Below are 20135 nucleotides of genomic sequence, written 5' to 3'. Positions count from 1 at the left end.
AAGTCACCTGGGAGCCTTCTCTTCTGCAGACTGAACAGCCCCAACTCCTTCAGTCTGTCCTCATAGGAGAGGTGCTCCAGCCCTCTGATCATCCTTGTGGCCCTTCTCTGGACACATTCCAGCACCTCCACATCCCTCTTGTAATAGGGGCTCCAGAACTGGATGCAGTACTCCAGGAGAGAACCTTTTGCAAAGAGGCTTTGTAGAGAGAACCAATTGTGGCAGCTTTAGGTTGTGCCTAGAAAATTGTCCACAGATCTTGAAGAGAAAGTGGTAGAACATAAATAAATTACCATTGGGTGTAAAAAAAAAAGGAAAATAATGATAAGGTCTAAATAATCACATTGGGCAGCTAACATAACAGTTAGTCTTGTAAACTGACTTTCCTCTCTTTTCAGTTTGTTCATTCTGGCAGATATCAGCTGCCGCTTCTGCTAGCTTGCTGACCTTGGCAGTGTTTCTTTGTTGTGGTTAAGTGCTAACAGCCTACTCTCTGCTTTTTCTCCTTTCTTCCCTTGTCCCCTGTACAGGGGAGAATCAGGGGAAGTGGAGGAAGCTGTTGGTAACCCCCCCAGTTTTGTCCAGAGTGGGGGTTGTGCTGTTTATAAAGTGTAAATACACGTAAATGTTGTATACTTTGTACATATTCATTGCATTTCATATTTACATTGTGCAATACAGCTTCATTTGCTTTCTAACTGAGCTAGTCTGGCAATTCTATGTTGGGGAGGAGGGGAATTTCAATCCACCACACCAATTACTCACAATGTTGTTTCTTCAGAATTCTCTCCGGGGCTGCAATCTAGTCCAGGATACACAGAGGGACAGGAGTTCCACCCAGGTGCAGGAGTGCTGCTGCTGTACTTTTAGCTGGTAAGGCTTTTGGAGCGCTGGTTGCCAGCAGAGTTGTCCCAGTGTCCTCATGGCCAGGCTGGCCACAAAACGGCTCTCGGAGCTTCCCAGGGTTCACAGGCTGTGCTGGGGATTCAGGCTCTGGGACAGCAGCCTGCTCCTCTCGGCACTTTGCTGTGAGGTCTGGGTTTGGGAAGCAGTCCTTAAACTAGAAGTGACTTACCGCTGCAAGGGGACAGTTCCCAGGGTCTTGGCTCACCCAGGATTTGTCCCTTCTGCCCGGCAAGACACTTCTGCCTGCTCCTGGGCTTTCACGGTGCGAGGAGGCTGCCTGTGGTTTCAGCGCAGCTTACGCAAAGGCGCTTGTGCCTTTCCGGGTAAGCTGAGGCATGGCAAAGATACTGAGTTGCAAGGCTCATAGCTTCTTTCCCAGATCTTAGGCAAGGCACATTGTTTGCAATTTGGCTTTGCTTTTATCATTTGCCCTGGGATCAATTTGGCCAACTGGCAACCAACAGAAAGGGATTTCACCAAGCTGTGAACATATGAGGTGAAGACACAAGCCCCCAAGCCTCACCTAAAGGAAGCATGGGCAGTGCAGCTGCCTGTTACCACAAAGGGAGGACATATCCCTTGTTTACCAGACTTTCTGATGCCTGGGTTGTCTTTTTCCCGTGTTCCCTGGACCCCTGCAGGAGGGAGGGGAAGAAGGGGATCACACCTGGACATGCCAGGACTCGTTCTGGGTTTGTGTTGGGCCCTACCACCACATCACGCAAGCTAACCCTTGCAAAACGAGTTGCCGTAAAAAGTGCATGTGCTGTATTCAGTCCCTCTGGCTGCTGCAGAGCTCCTCAGGCAGAGCAAAGTTAAGCACCTAGAATTCTTCACCCAGTTTGTAGAGCACAGTCCTGTAGGAAAGTTAATTTACAAGAACTGCAGTGCCACAGAGAAATTACTTCCCTTCCCTGACCTCCGACCACGCGGAAAGATTTACAATCTAGCCCCCGAAACTCCAATCTCTGAAGAAAATTAGTGGCTAGAATTATCAGGGAAAAGCAGCTTGTCTGCAGTAAAAGATAGAAAGCTGGTATCTCTGAAGAAAGGGGGGGGGTGAAAAAAAGAGCTACAAATTCTCCAGTGAGGAAATTTTCTTTCAAATGAAATTCTTCATTTTGATACTGGTACGTCTGATCTCCCTCCTAAGCTGGACTAATCCATTTCAGCCACTGTGCTCAACTGGACTTAAAAACCAAAAGTACAAACAGATTAGACAAAAGTTTAGTCTAAAGGAGGGAAGCTCTACCCCTTGTTTTTTTTTCCTGGTGGGTTTTGAAAGAATTCCTATTCTTACTTGGTTGGGCAAAAAAAAACTCAGCGAGGGCAATTGTGATTTATACCAGAAATTAAGTAAGACAATTTTATGCCCGCTGCAAGTTCTAGGCTGACAGCACTATGTTTCCCAGATTCATATCTGCTATTACTGGAGCCTTTCCCTAAGCCCCTGAGTTTTCCTGCAGATGAAGTGCCCAGTAAATTCGACTTAATCTTCAGCTTCTAAAAAAATAAAAATGTGGTTTGGGTTTTTCTTTCCCTAAGGAAGTTCCAAGAGTTTTCTAAGCGCAGGCTTGACAAACAGAATCTTCTGCTATGGAGGAAGGGGTGAAGGGCTCTCAACATGTTGTCCTGCTTAGGAAGCCTAATCAGCTTTTCAGATAGGTGATTCATAGAATCAAAATGGTTTGGGTTGGAAGGATCATCTAGTCCAGTCCCCCTGCAGTGAGAGCAGCAATACCTTCAACTAGCTCAGACTGCTCTGAGACCTGGAATGTTTCCAGGGATGGAGTGTCTTCCAGCTCTCTGGGTAACCTGTGACTGTGTTTCACCACTTCACTGTAAATAATTTCCCCTCTTTCAGTTTGAAACCATCACCCCTTGTCCTGTTACCACAGGCCCTGCTAAAAAGATTGTCCCCATCTTTCTCATAGGCCCCCTCTAAGTATTGAAAGGCACTGAACTGCACACTCGACTCGGGCAGCAGCAGCCCCAGACAAAAAGAGTAACATGGGCAAGTGTGAAAGCAAGCAAGCAGGATACAAACCACCAGAGACTTCCCCAAGGAAAAAAAGATTCAAAAGAGAAAACTGCAGTAGACTAAAACTGAAAAGTTTATTAGTTCAAGCAGAGTATTACAGCAAAGCAACCAAACACTTCAAGTTATACTTGGTTCTAGCACACAAAATGGCCAGTTCAGTGTCTAGCTTGCTAGGCAGCTCCAGTGGGGTGCAGGATTTCTGCCTCCACTACAAGTGGCACATTCAAAGTGATCCAGGCTGAATGCTGGAAATCAGGTGCCTTAAAATTAGGACAGGTATACAATATTATCAAAGACAAAAAGACGTGGCTCTGAATGACAATGCACCATAATGCAGCAGCCACTCCGTTATAAAGCTGCACCTAGAAAGGGAATGAGTCTTGTGCTCCTCTCCTGAATGCCAGAAGAGAGAACTTTGTGGTAATACAATAGAGTGACAGAGTTCAAGGGACTGATTTGTAACCCACGAGAAGACAGGAGCAGAAATGTGCTGCTCCTCTTTCCAGCTTCCTTACTTCAAGATGGCCCTGCCTGGATTCTGCCAGCAAAGACAGGCAGGACACTCACACAAGGCTCAGTCCATGGCTAGGCAATGCAACCACCCAACACCTTCTGGTGTACTCAGGACTCACTTTGAATCCAAAAGACATCCCATGGATGTTACTTATTTTACCAGGCCTTTTCTATGTGATAAGCTTTGGTAGCTTTCTTGACAAAAACAGGGCCAATAAAATACATAATCAAGTAACTGCAAGAGGTGCAGTTGCAAACTCAAAAGGAGCAAAGGAAATATGCTGGCATCTCCAGTGCTGAAAAATATCTAATATTGGTCAGCACTTTAAGTGCATCCTGCTGGAGGTTACATACACAGCTCTGTGTCTTACCTGAGACACTTCAGCTCAGTCACAAATCCTAGTATACCTGACAGGGATTCTGGCTTTGCTGAACACTTCATGTGTGCAGATTCAGAGCAAAGCCTGCACTCACAGAATCATAGAATCAATAAGGTTGGAAAAGACCTCACAGATCATCAAATCCAACCTGTCACCCAACCCCTCATGACTACTAAACCATGGCACCAAGTGCCACGTCCAGTTTCTTTTTGAACACCTCCAGGGATGGTGACTCCACCACCTCCCTGGGCAGCACATTCCAATGGCTAAAAACACTTTCTGTGAAGAACTTTCTTCTCACCTCCAGCCTAAACTTCCCCTGGTGCAACTTGAGACTGTGTCCTCTTGTTCTGGTGCTGGTTGCCTGGGAGAAGAGACCAACCTCCACCTGGCTATAAGCTCCCTTCAGGTAGTTGTAGAGAGCAATAAAGTCTCTCCTGAGCCTCCTCTTCCCCAGGCTAAGCAACCCCAGCCCCCTCAGCCTCTCCTCATAGGGCTTGTGCTCAGGGCCTCTCCCCAGCCTCGTTGCCCTTCTCTGGACACATTCAAGAGTCTCAATGTCCTTCTTAAACTGAGGGGCCCAGAATTGGACACACTCAGCCCACACTTTGACTTCACAAAAAACCCAAGTTCTTTTCCCTAAAATCCCTAACAACACAAGACTCTCACCTAAGCCACAGACCACAGCAACTGGAAACTTGACTACACTACTTGTGGATGCTACCAGAGAGCTCCAGAGCTATGCTGTGCTGGATATCTACCGAAATGGATACACTGCAGCTGCTCCCCTCTCCCCAGTTCATGAGTGTTCCACTGATGTAAGCCAGGGTGGTGGGTTGTTTTTTTTTCCAAAGCATGTATTTTTGAGAACAGAATTGATAATTACACTCCCTGCTGTTGCTTAGTTGCTGTATCCCAATTTGGTCTGGCTGCACATAACCTGGAAAACAAAAGGTAGGAGAAAAAAAGCAAAGGGCAAGAATAAATTCAATTATTTTCAGCTCTCCAGCATTATCAAGGGATTTGTCTCCATTTGAGACTTGATGGGGTACTTGGTGCCATGGGTTAGCTGTTTGGGTGGGTTGGATTGGTTGATGGGTTGGACACGATGATCTTGAAGGTCTCTTCCAACCTGGTTTGGTTTATTCTATTCTAAATAAAGGTTTATTCCATTCCCTGCACCACTGTTGTTCATTAATATTGTTGCTTTTGGGTTTTGTGGTTGGTTTTTGTGTTAAACTTGTGTGAAAACAATGATTTCCAGAGATCAGCTGTTGTAGCTCTAAGACCAGGCTGCTCTATAGAATAACCAAGGACTGCAAACTAGCTGAGGTGGTCAACACTGGACTGGAAAACAAAAATCAAGGCATTGCTTTTCCCCTCTTACATCTTTTCACCTTGTTTCCCTTCCATCATGCCTACTCCCAGGATTATTTCTCATACTACACACATCCAGCATTACTGCACAGAAAGCTCTAATTCCATGTGAGGAGGGGTTATTTTGTAATGATGAATCCCACCTGGTAAAAAAGCTTCAGGTATGTTCAAATATTTCCATTCTGCAGCCTTCAGAGAGAACTCTGCAAGTAGCAGAATTCACTTCCCAGGTGAAAGGAAGGACTACAAGTCACCATCACCACCAACAGAACAAGAGGACAAAGTCTCAAGCTGTGCCAGGGGAGGTTTAGGCTGGCTGTTAGGAAGAAATTCTTCACAGAAAGAGTGATTTGCCACAGGAATGTGCTGCCCAGGGAGGTGGTGGAGTCACCATCACTGGAGGTGTTTAGGAAGAGACTGGATGGGGCACTTGGTGCCATGGTTTAGTTGATTAGATGGTATTGGATGATAGGTTGGACTCAGTGATCTCAGAGGTCTTTTCCAAACTGGTTTGTTCTATTCTATTCTACTCTATTCTATTCTTCTTTTGCAACCTCAGTTAGTCTGACTTCATTGTCAGGTTCCTTTTTTGCTCTCCCTGTTCTCTGGAGCATTATTAATCCTTTCATAACTTTTATTTTTAATTTCTCTAAGGAAATTACAGACAATTCACCTCCAGTGCTGGGACTTAATTGGTCTGAATTCTGTGTAACAAAGCCAGTTTACAAAACTCCCTTTTAGTTCAGCCTGAACATTAAGCAGGCTTTACAGGGATAAACTTTAAATTAATCTGTTCCAAAGAGCTTTTAAATTAATATTCTTTATAATCTGAAATATGACTCTTGGCTGTGCTTAAAACTGCACTCTACAGGGATAAACTTTAAATTAATCTGTTCCAAAGAGCTTTTAAATTAATATTCTTTATAATCTGAAATGTTACTCTTCACTGTGCTTAAAGCTGCTGAGAAGCAAACAAGTTATTCTGGGAACCAAAGAGTTCATAAAGCAGCTGCACAGGCTAGGCAAGGTGATAAAAGCAGCTAAGGTTCCAAAGAACATCACAGCATCTGCAGCATAAAAGACTGGGTAAGTGTTGAATACCTATAAAAGCTGTAAGATTCCTCCCTAGAACTCACTTTGAAGCATGAAGACCATTTCTCTCAGCTAGCACAAAGTAGCACACTTTGCTAAGTCAATGTTTGCTCACTTAGCAGCAGTAGAGAATGCTCATAAATCAAGCCCTAGGAGAACAGCTCTGCACTGCTCCCTGTACAGGTGTCTGAACTTCCACTGAGCCAGCTGGGACTCTGCTACCACAGAGCAGATGGCAACAGGTAGCTATTGTGGAACTGTTCATCTTTAGAAAGCCCCTCTAGAAACACTGAAGACTGTTTAAACAGCAAGCAGGACTCCTCACGTTGGTAGATGCCGCTTGGGGATGTCTGAATTTTCACTTGGCTGTGACTTGCAGCCTGATCTTCAAAGCTCCACCTGTTCATCACACCTCAGAGTCCTCCACCAATTCTGAAAAGAAACAAACCTGAGTCAGTCAGACTTTAGGTTTCCAGCCCCAGTCACAGATTTCATAGTATCATAGTATCAGTCAGGGTTGGAAGAGACCACAAGGATCATCTAGTTCCAATCCCCCTGCCATGGGCAGGGACACCCCACACTACATCAGCCTGGCCAGAGCCTCATCCAGCCTGCTCTTAAACACCTCCAGGGACGGCGCCCCAACCACCTCCCTGGACAACCCATTCCAGGGCTTCACCACTCTCATGGGGAAGAACTTCCTCCTCACATCCAGCCTGAATCTCCCCACCTCCAGCTTCATTCCATTCCCCCTAGTCCTATCACTGCCTGACAACCTGAGAAGTCCCTCCCCAGCCTTCTTGTAGGCCCCCTTCAGATACTGGAAGGCCACAATGAGGTCACCTCAGAGCCTTCTCTTCTGCAGACTGAACAGCCCCAACTCCTTCAGTCTGTCCTCACAGGAGAGGTGCTCCAGCCCTCCTCTGATCATCCTTGTGGCCCTTCTCTGGACACCTTCCAGCACCTCCATATCCCTCTTGTAACTGGGGCTCAGCCAGACCTCAGCTTTCCAGCCCCAGTGGCAGATTTCAGTCAGACTTTTTACCTTTAGCAAAGCTCAGCAGAGAAGAATATATTTTAAAAAATAAAGCTGTGTATTTTATACCATAAACATATTCTGGTGTAATACTTCAAGGCTGCTCTGCAGAATAACAAGAGTCTCATACTGAAAGCTCCTTGCTGGGATAGTCCCCAACACATGGTACTGTAATGAAGCTTTCACGAACTAGACACCAGACCAGAAAAAAAAAACCCAACTCCCTAAACAGAAGTGACCTAAAAAATGGATTAAAAGCAACTGTGTATCATCACAATGACAGGCCCCAAGCACCAAGGGAGAGATGAGATGGCTGCTTAGACTGTCATGAAAATAAACCAAGGAACACCTGTTCTAAACCCCCAAAGAATCAGCCCTTGAGAACAGTTTTATCTGTAGTAGGACTTCGCCTATGGATCAAGCCTCCTCAGGTTCCCTCTTAGTTCAGTGGGGAGAAACTTGCCTCTCTGGACTGGGGTGCAGAACTCAAGTCTAACATGAAGCAAGTTTGCATCTTGCCCACAGAGTGCAGCCCAAATGCTACAGCTCAATGCTAGAACCATCCCCAAGGTAACTCCTCCTGCCCTTCACTGAAGCATTTCACAGTATCACAGTATAACTTAGGTTGGAAAGGACCTCGAGGATCATCGAGTCCAACCTATCAACACAGACCCCATGACTAGACCATGGCACCAAGTGCCACGTCCAATCTCCTCTTGAACGCCTCCAGGGACGGTGACTCCACCACCTCCCTGGGCAGCACATTCCAATGACGAATGACTCGCTCAGTGAAGAACTTCCTCCTCACCTCGAGTCTAAACCTCCCCTGGCGCAGCTTGAGACTGTGTCCCCTTGTTCTGCTGCTGGTTGCCCGGGAGAAGAGACCAACCCCTTCCCGGCCACAACCACCCCTCAGGTAGTTGCAGAGAGCAATGAGGTCACCCCTGAGCCTCCTCTTCTCCAGGCTAAACAATCCCAGCTCCCTCAGCCTCTCCTCACAGGGCTGTACTCAAGGCCTCTCCCCAGCCTTGTTGCCCTTCTCTGGACACGTTCAAGTGTTTCAATGTCCTTCTTAAACTGAGGGGCCCAGAACTGGACACAGGACTCAAGGTGTGGCCTAACCAATGCAGAGTACAGGGGCACAATGACCTCCCTGCTCCTGCTGGCCACACTATTCCTAATGCAGGCCAGGATACCATTGGCCCTCTTGGCCACCTGGGCACACTGCTGGCTCATATTCAGGTGGCTGTCGATCAGCACCCCCAGGTCCCTCTCTGTTTGGGAGCTCTCCAGCCACTCCGACCCCAGCCTGTAGCTCTACATGGGATTGCCGTAGCCAAAGTGCAGCACTCGGCACTTGGACTTGTTGAATGCCATCCCATTGGACTCTGCCCATCTGTCCAGTCGGCTGAGGTCCCTCTGCAGAGCCTTTCTACCCTCTAACTGACTAACATCTGCCCCTAACTTGGTGTCATCTGCAAACTTGCTGATGACTGACTCGACCCCCTCATCCAGGTCATCAATGAAGATGCTGAAGAGGACGGGGCCCAGCACTGATCCCTGGGGGACGCATTGTTGTGGCATTGTGAAATCTGCACCTACAGGTACAGGAACTGAGAATGATGGACACAGTATTCCAAACAATGGAAAAACCAATCCTCATCCAAGTATGAGACTAAACAACACCGGATGAAATCGCATGGGTTAAAGTAGAAGAGACCCCAACCTGCCCTGAAATACAGCAAATTAATTTAGCCCTTACCCAAGAAGTAAGGGCATATGGTAAATAAATGCAACATTCCAGAAAAGCAGGAATTAACAAGAAAGAAGCATTAAAAGTCGAGGCAATCCCAGGCACAAATCCAGGCTGGGCAGTGACTGGCTGGAAAGCAGCCCTGAGGAGAGAGACTTGGGGGTGCTGGTGGACAAAAAACTCAACATGAGCTCTCAATGTGCACTTGCAGCCCGCAAGGCCAATCAGATCCTGGGCTGCATCAGGAGAAGTGTGGCTAGCAGGTCGAGGGAGGTGATCCTCCCCCTCTACTCAGCTCTGGTGAGACCCCACCTGGAGTACTGTGTCCAGTTCTGGAGCCCCTATTACAAGAGGGATGTGGAGGTGCTGGAACGTGTCCAGAGAAGGGCCACAAGGATGATCAGAGGGCTGGAGCACCTCTCCTATGAGGACAGACTGAAGGAGTTGGGGCTGTTCAGTCTGCAGAAGAGAAGGCTCCGAGGTGACCTCATTGTGGCCTTCCAGTATCTGAAGGGGGCCTACAGGAAGGCTGGGGAAGGACTGCTCAGGATCTCAGGTAGTGATAGGACTAGGGGGAATGGAGTGAAGCTGGAGGTGGGGAGATTCAGGCTGGATGTGAGGAGGAGGTTCTTCACCATGAGAGTGGTGAAACCCTGGAATGGGTTGTCCAGGGAGGTGGTCGGGGGCCCCGTCCCTGGGGGTGTTTAAGAGCAGGCTGGATGAGGCTCTGGCCAGCCTGATCTAGTGTAGGGTGTCCCTGCCCATGGCAGGGGGGTTGGAACTAGATGATCCTTGTGGTCCCTTCCAACCCTGAATGAAACTATGAAACTATGAAAAGTAGAAACCAGAATGTAAGCCTAGAAAAAGGTTACAAAAGCCCAGCCCTAGGGAGATTGGAATGGTTAGAGAACAGTATTGACAGAAACCCCATCATCAAAAACTAAAGCCTGACCTTTCTCTTTAGCTGAAGAGCTTCTGCACCTGTAGAGCAGGATTACATGCAATGTGCTACCAAAATCACCACTACAAGCAAATAAAAAAAGCTAATTTCTGAACTGGGATCACACAAGGACCTGGAGAAAAGAGATTAGGAATACTGCATTGAAAGGCAGGAAGGATTCTCTGAAGACAACCAAGAACCAGTCTATTTTCAGCTTGCTAGCATTTTCAAGCCTACACAGCAAGATGGAAATCAATACCCTGTGGAGGCTTACCAGTACCTTTGATAGGGCCAAAACCCCTTCCCTAACTCTAACACTTCTAGAAAAACCAAGCTTCCTGCATTAACAAAGCATGACACCTTCAGCACAGCATGGCTGTCCTCCTGGGGACACTCTGCTCTGCCTTGCCAACCAGCCACTGTCTCTGGGAGGCTGGGCACTGCTGGTTTGTAAGGAGAATGAATAATGCACCAGATCACAGCATTACATAAGGAAGTTTGACACAGAAAAACTCACTCCAGTCAACTCCACCTCCTTTTCTCAGTAGGGTGCCTCCAGAGGAGCAGTCAGGAGTAGCTATGTTAGAATCAGCTGCTGGGGTGTACTGATGGTCACAGGATCACAGGATGTTAGAGGTTGGAAGGGACCTCTGAAGATCCTTGAGTCCAACCCCCCTGCCAGAGCAGGACCATGGAATCCAGCACAGGTTGCACAGGAATGCATCCAGATGGGCCTTGAAAGTCTCCAGAGAAGGAGACTCCACAACCTCTCTGGGGAGCCTGTTCCAGTACTCTGTGACCCTCACAGTGAAGAAGCTCCTCCTCATGTTGAGGTGTAGTTTATTAAAGCCCTGTGAGCAATACCAGACACATGTATTACACCTTTCTGAGACAATCATTTCAACAAGGCCAGCTGGGTATTATCCCCCTGATACAAAAAAAACCCAAAACCACCAAATGGGAAACATTATCTTTGTATCCCTACACAACAAGAAAGATAATATAGGGAGGCAGGAGCTCTCTTGGGCAGTGGGAAGCATGGACATAACAGAGGCAGCATGATCAGGCTTTGCACAAGATGTCAGGGTGTCTTTTGCCACTCTCTACCACTTGAGTGCCAACCTGGCATCTGCAGTGGTATGAGAGGAAATCATTCCTCCTATGCTCAAGTAAAAGATAATTAGTCATTGCTGGCAAGATGAGCTGGAATAGGAGAGAAAACAAAAAGGAATTTGACAGCTCTGTTGTCCTGCTAATTGCTTTTCTTCCAGGCAACTCTTCACATCTCTTACCAAGCCAGAATTAAGCAATCTTTCTGGCAATTGCTGCCTTTCAGCATTTATTCCCACTTCTGCAGACCACAGATGCTGCATTCCAGACCTCTTTGCCCATGCTAAGCTGGAGCACCTTGCTCAAGCTGTTTGCCAAGGCCTTCCATGCTAATCAATGTACAGGTGACAGACAACACCTGCAGAACCACAGCCTTGGTGTTATTTCTTTACCTACCATGTTCAAAATCAAAAGTAAGCCATGACAAAGAAAAGAATTGGATCTTTTTGTCCCAGTGCATGTCTACTTACTGTCACTACCTTTGCATTTGTACTTAGAATAGAATAGAATTAACCAGCTGGGAAAAGACCTTGGAGATCATCGAGTCCAACCTATCACCCAACACCATCTAATCAACTCAACCACGGCACCAAGTGCCTCAGCCAGTCTCTTCCTAAACACCTCCAGTGATGGTGACTCCACCACCTCCCTGGGCAGCACATTCCAATGGCCAATCACCCCTTCTGGGAAGAATTTCTTCCTAACATCCAGCCTAAACCTCCCCTGGCACAGCTTGAGACTGTATACTCTTGTTCTGGTTGCCTGGGAGAAGAGACCAACCCCCACCTGGCTACAGCCTCCCTTCAGGGAGTTGTGGACATCAATAAGGTCTCCCCTGAGCCTCCTCTTCTCCGGGCTAAGCAACCCCAGCTCCCTCAGCCTCTCCTCACAGGGCTGTGCTCCAAACCCCTCCCCAGCTTTGTTGCCCTTCCCTGGGCATGTTCCAGCAAGTCAACATCTTTCCTAAACTGAGGGGCCCAGAACTGGACACAGGACTCAAGGTGTTGTGAGCCATGAGTTCAAGCCCAAGTAAAGGAGAGAAAAAATAAATATAAATATTCAACCAGTCTGTTTCAAAGATGAAGCAAACTCATCACATCAGCAGGAACCTCTGCTTCTGCAGTAACACCCACCAAGGGCCTGGGGGGAAGGAAGTGAGCAGCACACAAAGGAGCACCTTCAAAAGAAGGGGAGAGATCTCCTTCAGCTGAGAGCTGAAATCCCCAAATCACCTTCCAGCCACTGCCCTCTGGGGCAGGTAACAGCCACAAAGTTCTCAGTGCTCCTCTCCTAAGGATAACCAGGAAGATAGTTCTCAGTGCTCCTCTCCTAAGGATAACCAGGAAGATCCTGCAAGTGCATTGATATTTATAGGCTCAAGCTGAGGAGAAAGTTCTTCACTGAGAGAGTCGTTAGCCATTGGAATGTGCTGCCCAGGGAGGTGGTGGAGTCACCGTCCCTGGAGGTGTTCAAGAGGGGATTGGACGTGGCACTTGGTGCCATGGTCTAGTCATGAGGTCTGGGGTGACAGGTTGGACTCTATGATCTTTGAGGTCTCCTTCCAACCTTGGTGATTCTGTGATTTATTCCCAACGAGTGAGGCCAAGTTACAGACAGTTGTTTCTTAACTCACTGCTCACGTTAGTTAGTTTGCATCAGACTTATTTTCTAATCAATGGAAACCTAATATTCGGGGGGGGGAAGAAACCAGAAAATTCCTCCTTCTCCTCACCTGTAAAGCCTATTTTCTAGTTTTCCCCAAGAAAAAAAGTTTCTGCTCAATAAGAGGGAGAAATAAGAATTCATCAGCCTCCACAGAAAATAAACCTTGGTTAGTGACACAAGTGGCAGGTGTCACATCATTATGCTTATAACATTCAGCAGCTCAGAAACATTCCCTTGGCTTGATGATGCCATCACCTCTAACATTCAGTGTTGTAATTTCCTGCAGCTTCTTGAAAAATTTCCATTGCAGCCTCTGATTTCTGCAACAAAGAGCAGATGTGGAAAAGAAGTGATCTTAAAATACCCAAGGATCACCCCTAGCACAGCCGGCGATTACAGACTGTCAACACCCTGCAGAGAACAGCTCTCTCACACCAGGCTCTCGTCTGGAGACCAGCACTTTCACTCTCTAGAAAACTGGCTTAAAAGCCCAGGGTCTGCCAGCTACTCACTTACTCACAGCTACAGCAGACAAACAAAAGACACATAGAATCATAGAATCAATAAGGTTGGAAAAGACCTCAAAGACCATCAAGTCCAACCTGTCACCCAACACCTCATGACTAAACCATGGCACCAAGTGCCAGGTGCAATCCCCTCTTGAACACCTCCAGGGATGGTGACTCCACCACCTCCCTGGGCAGCACATTCCAACGGCCAACAACTCTCTCTGTGAAGAACTTTCTTCTCACCTTGAGCCTAAACTTCCCCTGGTGCAGCTTGAGACTGTGTCCTCTTGTTCTGGTGCTGATTGCCTGGTAGAAGAGACCAAAGTCCTCCTGGCTACATGAAGATCAGAAAAGGGAAACTGATCACTTAGAATCCACATAAAATACTTTACTGCTTTTCCATGGCTTTCAAAGTGCTTTGTAGCAGTTTTGAAGCATTTTCTCTTTTTCTCAAAGCTTCTAATGACTTAGTTCCACACTGCCACGCATAGAACTTGTTCAGTTTAATTAACAAAACCAGAGAAATAAAGCCTGGTCACAGAGAAACTTCTGAAAATGTTTAAATTCCCACAAAAGAGAACCTAGAGTCTCTGGACAAAAAAAAAGGCCAAGTACATAATTCCTGCCTGCATTTATGAGATATACCTAATAGAGTCAAACCACTGCTGATTGAGGTGAAAGAAGAGCTCTTCTCTTCATAGAATCGATAAAGTTGGAAAAGACCTCAGAGATCATCAAATCCAACCTGTCACCCAACCCCTCATGACTACTAAACCATGGCACCAAGTGCCACATCCAATCCCTTTTTGAACACTTCCAGGGATGGTGACTCTACCACCTCCCTGGGCAGCATATTCCAATGGCTAACAACTCTCTCTGTGAAGAACTTTCTCCTCACCTTGAGCCTAAACTTCCCCTGGTGCAACTTGAGACTGTGTCCTCTTGTTCTGGCACTGGTTGCCTGGGAAAAGAGACCAACTCCCTCCTGGCTACAACCTCCCTTCAGGTAGTTGTAGAGAGCAATACGGTCTCCCCTGAGCCTCCTCTTCTCCAGGCTAAACAATCCCAGCTCCCTTAGCTTCTCCTCATTGGGCTTGTGCTCGAGGCCTCTCCCCAGCCTTGTTGCCCTTCTCTGGACACATTCAAGTGTCTCAATGTCCTTCTTAAACTGAGGGGCTCAGAACTGGACACAGTACTCAAGGTGTGGCCTAACCAGTGCTGAGTACAGGGGCACAGTAACTTCGCTGCTCCTGCTGGCCACACTATTCAGAGGAGTCCAACCAAGTTAGAGGCACTTAACATTTTCTCAGCTCTTCCAAACAATTCACAGAACAGCTGCCCACTGAGATGAAATGGTACCAGACAGTGGAAACAGTGATGCAGGAGAGCTGTAGCCATAGGGGAAAAGCAATGCAGAGGATTTTCCTTCAAATGAATTCTTCTAGAAAGCAATTTAGGCATCTGACAATACTGCCACACTTGGACAGTCACACCTTTGAGGTCTGCTTGTCGAGGGTTCTGTGTGGTTCTCAAAAATAATCTTGTATGTGTTAGGCCAAATTAATGTGAATAACTTTAAAATCATTACTTCATTTTGAAAATGTCCATGCTGCCCTTCCTTTTGTTTTTCAAAGCCTGTTCAAAAGTGTTATTAAAAGAGCAGGGGAAGTTTTGTGAAGAGTAAGGGAGCAGGATGCTAAGAATCCAACAGCGTGCACAGGTGGCCAAGAAGGCCAATGGCATCCTGGCCTGCATTAGGAATAGTGTGGCCAGCAGGAGCAGGGAAGTCATTGTGCCCCTGTACGCTACATTGGTTAGGCCACACCTTGAGTACTGTGTCCAGTTCTGGGCCCCTCAGTTTAAGGAGGACATCGAGAGACTTGAACGTGTCCAGAGAAGGGCAACAAGGCTGGGGAGAGGCCTTGAGCACAAGCCCTGTGAGGAGAGGCTGAGGGAGCTGGGATTGTTTAGCCTGGAGAAGAGGAGGCTCAGGGGTGACCTCACTGCTCTCTACAACTACCTGAAGGGTGGTTGTAGCCAGGAAGGGGTTGCCCTCTTCTCCCAGGCAACCAGCACCAGAACAAGAGGACAGAGTCTCAAGCTGTGCCAGGGGAAGTTTAGGCTCGAGGTGAGAAGAAAGTTCTTCACAGAGAGAGTCATTCATCATTGGGATGTGCTGCCCAGGGAAGTGGTGGAGTCACTGTCCCTGGAGGTGTTCAAGAGGGGATTGGACGTGGCACTTGGTGCCATGGTCTAGCCATGAGGTTTGTGGTGACAGGTTGGACTCGATGATCTTTGAGGTCTCTTCCAACCTTAGTGATACTGTGATAATCTCTGATTTACGGCACAAAGCAGGAATTTTGACTTTATGAATCTATCCTTGTTGAAGGAGAAAGTGTGGACACAAACTATCTGAGAATTGGAAGGGGTTCTTACTTGGAGTGACTTGCTAACCAGAGTACCAAGTATCTTATTCATTAAAAACAAAAAAGGAGAGAGGGGAGGGAGGCAGAGGGAGGGGTGAGGGGGAGGGAGAGGAGGGAGGGGAGAGCTATTAAGTAAACACAAAATCTTGCCTGAGACCACAAAACCTTGAGGTCTCAATGGAGCACAGCTTTATTGAACTTAGAACCTTGTGTAAGGATTAAAAAGAAATCCCCTCTCTACTAAATGCCTGCCCATCAATCCTTTATTCCCCCTGCTACACAGAACTGCTGCCTTAGAGGACAGCAAGTGCTCAGCACAGCTGCTAGGAAAGAGCTCCCACAGCTGAAGAAAAGCAGGTTAAAAAAATTAATAAATCACTCCAGTCTCAAGAATCCCACTACAGCCTTGCAGTGTTCTACTTCAACAAGAAGTTATCTTCAAGCAGCCAAGATGTATTGCTGCAAACAAAACACTGCAGTCTTTACAAAGCCCCCCGAACAGCAAACCTGAAGAGAAGAGCGAGTGAATGATTTTAGAAGAGCAACAACAGCCTCCAGTATAAGCAGGAAACAATCAACATGCCCTCACTTCAGGGAAGCATGGAAAATACTGTGAGGAAGAAATTGTTAGAACCTTGACAGAGCTGTACTTTTGAGAACAATTTTGCTTTAAAACCCCATGAAAAATCTAGTGAGAGAGTGATATACCTCAAGCCAAAGAGGGGGAAATAATCTTCTACAAATGCAGTACTGAAGCACTTGGACACTCAAAATCATAGTATCATAGTATCATTCAGGGTTGGAAGGGACCACAAGGATCATCTAGTTCCAACCCCCCTGCCATGGGCAGGGACACCCCACACTACATCAGGCTGGACAGAACCTCATCCAGCCTGGGCTTAAACACCTCCAGGGACAGGGCCTCGACCACCTCCCTGGACAACCCATTCCAGGGTTTCACCACTCTCATGGTGAAGAACCTCCTCCTCACATCCAGCCTGAATCTCCCCACCTCCAGCTTCATTCCATTCCCCCTAGTCCTATCACTACCTGAGATCCTGAGAAGTCCTTCCCCAGCCTTCCTGTAGGCCCCCTTCAGATACTGGAAGGCCACAATGAGGTCACCTCGGAGCCTTCTCTTCTGCAGACTGAACAGCCCCAGCTCCTTCAGTCTGTCCATGAATGCATGGAACTCTTTACTAAAATGACTGAGGGAAGCCTTAGGTTGAATTCATTAAAACTTAGTGGTTGTGAGGAATCTGAGGAAGACATATGTTCCTAAGAGGAATGAAGATAAGATAAACTGCTCCTGCTAATAGAGTATCGTTCAGCTGTCTTTAATCTTTATGCTTAGACTCTTCAGAAAGAAACAGGTAAAAAAGGTTGACAAATGTAGGAGAGCAAGGATCCAGATCTGCAGCTGCACCATTTCTAGTACCTTAACAAATAAAACCATCCAGAATTGGCACATCAAATTCTTTCTTACACAGTACCCAGTTTATACAACAATGATGACTATAACCACAGCAACAATTACACCAATACAGAGCCCAGTCTCAGGCCAGGTCCTCACAAAGACTGGTCTAAGGATATTTAACTAGTTTAACTAATTATTAAAATCAATCTAAGTTCAACCAAATTTAGAGAAGCCAACTAGGAAAAAGTTATGTGCAAAGCAGTCTTAGCCATAACTCAAACTACTAAAACAATCCTTCAGTTTACTTCTTAGCTAGCTTGGCTCTGAAGTCCCCAAGGGCTGTTTGAGTAGAAATTGTCTACATGCCTTCTTGCTTGCTGCACATTTTCACCCTGACAACACCGAATCACTGCTGTCATTGTCTTTATAACTCAGCACAAGATTCTTGCTCCTGTTAAACCAAGGTAACAGGAAAGAAAGTTTACAGCTGTAATTTCTCCAGGAAAAAATGTCACACGTGGAAAGTGGAAATGGACTGAGGTGACCTGACAGACACCTGAAAAGTACAAGCAATGGTGGTGAAATATGGCATAAACTGAATGAAAGAAAGCTACCTTAAAATCTAATCCTGTTCAAAAGCAGTGGAATATACTACTGAAGCAACAGATTCATCAGATATAAAGAGCTGCATGTTTCCTCACCTCCACTGAAGCAAAACCAAGTAAGCTGATTAATTCTGAGGCTCTGGGACACCTGTCTGTTTGAATAAGGAAAATATATATCCTCAAAAAACCACAGCCACAACTAAGATCCTCTGCTTCATGTCATGAGTCCTTCTATTTTATTCCCCACCCCCCCTCCACTTGCATGTCAGGATACTGCAGCAAGTGAAAAGTGTTGTTTTACAGAAGTAATGGCTCACAGAAACTGCAGTCTTTTGAGGGAAAGCTTGATTTGTAATTCCATTTTCCTCCTCGGGAATGACAGCTCAGCTAGACAACTTCAGCCACTGAAGGTGCCTGGCAATTTCACATCAGACAGCTGGGGTGTCTAAACAAGTGAGTGGTTTTGGTACCGCTGCTGATGAGCTGTAACCACAAAGCTACCTTCGTGAGAATTTAAGTCTTAAACTTATTTGTCATTACAACCACAAGCAAATCAAACAACCTCAACAGACCGGTGGAAAAACTACAACTACAGCTAATAAACCCCCATGGAAGATGAAGCTGGAGCTTCTCAACAACTAGCGAAGCTGAGTAAGTTTACAGCAGGCCACGAAAGCATGAATCTTACAGTCCTCGTCCCCTGTATCTCTACAGGCATGGTCCACGTGTGTTCCCACACTGCCAATGGCCCTTCAGACCCTTCCGGCAGCACCACGCATCACAGCGACTCCCGAAACTCACGGCTCCCTTAGGGAATCAAGAGACAAACCTTGCGATTCCAGGACCTGAGGATCAGATAAAGAAATAAGCACTAAGGAAGTAAGCGCTAAGGAAGTAAGCGCTAAGGAAGTAAGCGCTAAGGAAGTAAGCGCTAAGGAAGTAAGCGCTAAGGAAATAAGCGCTAAGGAAGTAAACGCTAAGGAAGTAAGCGCTAAGGAAATAAGCGCTAAGGAAGTAAACGCTAAGGAAGTAAACGCTAAGGAAGTAAACGCTAAGGAAGTAAACGCTAAGGAAGTAAACGCCAAGGAAGTAAATGCCAAGGAAGTAAATGCTAAGGAAGCAAATGCTAAGGAAGCAAATGCTAAGGAAATAAGCACGGGTGTATGTGCCAGGAGGGCAGTTTCAAAGCACGCGCATCTGCCAGCTGATCCTCAGGCAATCAGCTTCTGATACTTCTGTACTGGCTGCTCCCGGCCATCCCCGCCCGCCACCCCTTCCCCTTCCGCTACCTGCGGCCGGGAGGAGCAGCAGCGGTCGTCACAGCCGCCGCCTGCAGCCGGACTTGCAGCCAGCCCCGCAAGCCGTGGCCCGCAGCCGGACTCGCAGCCGTCCCGACAGACACCCGCCGCCCGCCATGCCTCACCCTGCTCCCGGCGCCGGCTCCCGACGCTCTACTCCTTCCGGTCCCACGCTCAAACCCCTCCGTGCTGCCGCGGAAGCAGGTTCCGGTCGGGCGGAGGCGGTCAGCTCAAACATTAACACAACCCCCCCGGAGCCAGCCCGAGGCTGCGTCCTGCTTCAGCTTTCTCCCACACCGCCGGCCCCGGGGGCTTCCCATACTGACCAGGGGGACAGGTTACTCCCACCCCTCCCAGCGGAGGGACTGATGCGGGAAGGATCGAGTGAAAAACGTCTAAGCTGAATATAATGAACTGGTCTGAAATCAGGATCACAGGACATGCTAAAGCATGAAAGGACCTCGAAGGTTAAAGTAACTGGAAACATGACACAGTAATTAAGAGCAGTATCTAAAGACAGGAGCATCTCATCAGCCTTCATGGATCTTGCCTCACTCTGGCCTCTTTAAATGAACCAGAGACAGGCTGGGATGACGATCAAAATACAAGGTCTCCCCTACCTAACCTGTGGTGATTTTAATACTAAGCCCCATGTCTCTAGGAAGAGAATTGCAGTGTAGTGAATATAATGAATTAGGTAACAGTATGATGAGTCGGGTAATTGATGGAGCACGCAGACACCCATCTGTGTGATGTAAGATCACAACTGATCACAGAGAGCTGCTTCACTATTTGTACTGCATGGGAACTGCAGCAGCCCGAGATAACAGACTGCTGGATTTGCAGTTCATGGCCTGGCGCTCCCCTCTTCTGCCCTCCTCCTGTCCTCTCCTCTCCCCTTCCTCTCCTCTCCCCTTCCTCTCCTCTCCCCTTCCTCTCCTCTCCCCTTCCTCTCCTCTCCCCTTCCTCTCCTCTCCCCTTCCTCTCCTCTCCCCTTCCTCTCCTCTCCTCTCCCCTTCCTCTCCTCTCCCCTTCCTCTCCTCTCCCCTTCCTCTCCTCTCCCCTTC

At 47.3% G+C, this 20135-nt stretch overlaps 1 long non-coding RNA gene across 2 annotated transcripts; it reads right to left on the bottom strand.

Annotated features, from left to right (window-relative positions):
* Positions 1–3002: 3002 nt before the first annotated feature.
* Positions 3003–19196, bottom strand: LOC137448378 (uncharacterized). Of its 2 annotated transcripts, XR_010989062.1 has the most exons (4): positions 19060–19196; positions 18459–18615; positions 13566–13656; positions 3003–6741 (listed from the first exon to the last, which is right to left on the bottom strand). It is a non-coding gene; the product is annotated as an uncharacterized lncRNA (long non-coding RNA). The 2 variants fall into 2 exon arrangements; XR_010989061.1 differs by lacking the exon at positions 13566–13656.
* Between the last annotated feature and the right edge of the window lie 939 nt (positions 19197–20135).

The sequence above is a fragment of the Melanerpes formicivorus genome, unplaced genomic scaffold (assembly GCF_026170545.1).
Source record: "Melanerpes formicivorus ecotype bairdi unplaced genomic scaffold, bMelFor1.0.p_v2 SCAF_24, whole genome shotgun sequence".
NCBI lineage: Eukaryota > Metazoa > Chordata > Aves > Piciformes > Picidae > Melanerpes > Melanerpes formicivorus.
The sequence above is the reverse complement of the archived record's forward strand: the minus strand, read 5'-3'. Positions and strand labels throughout refer to the sequence as shown.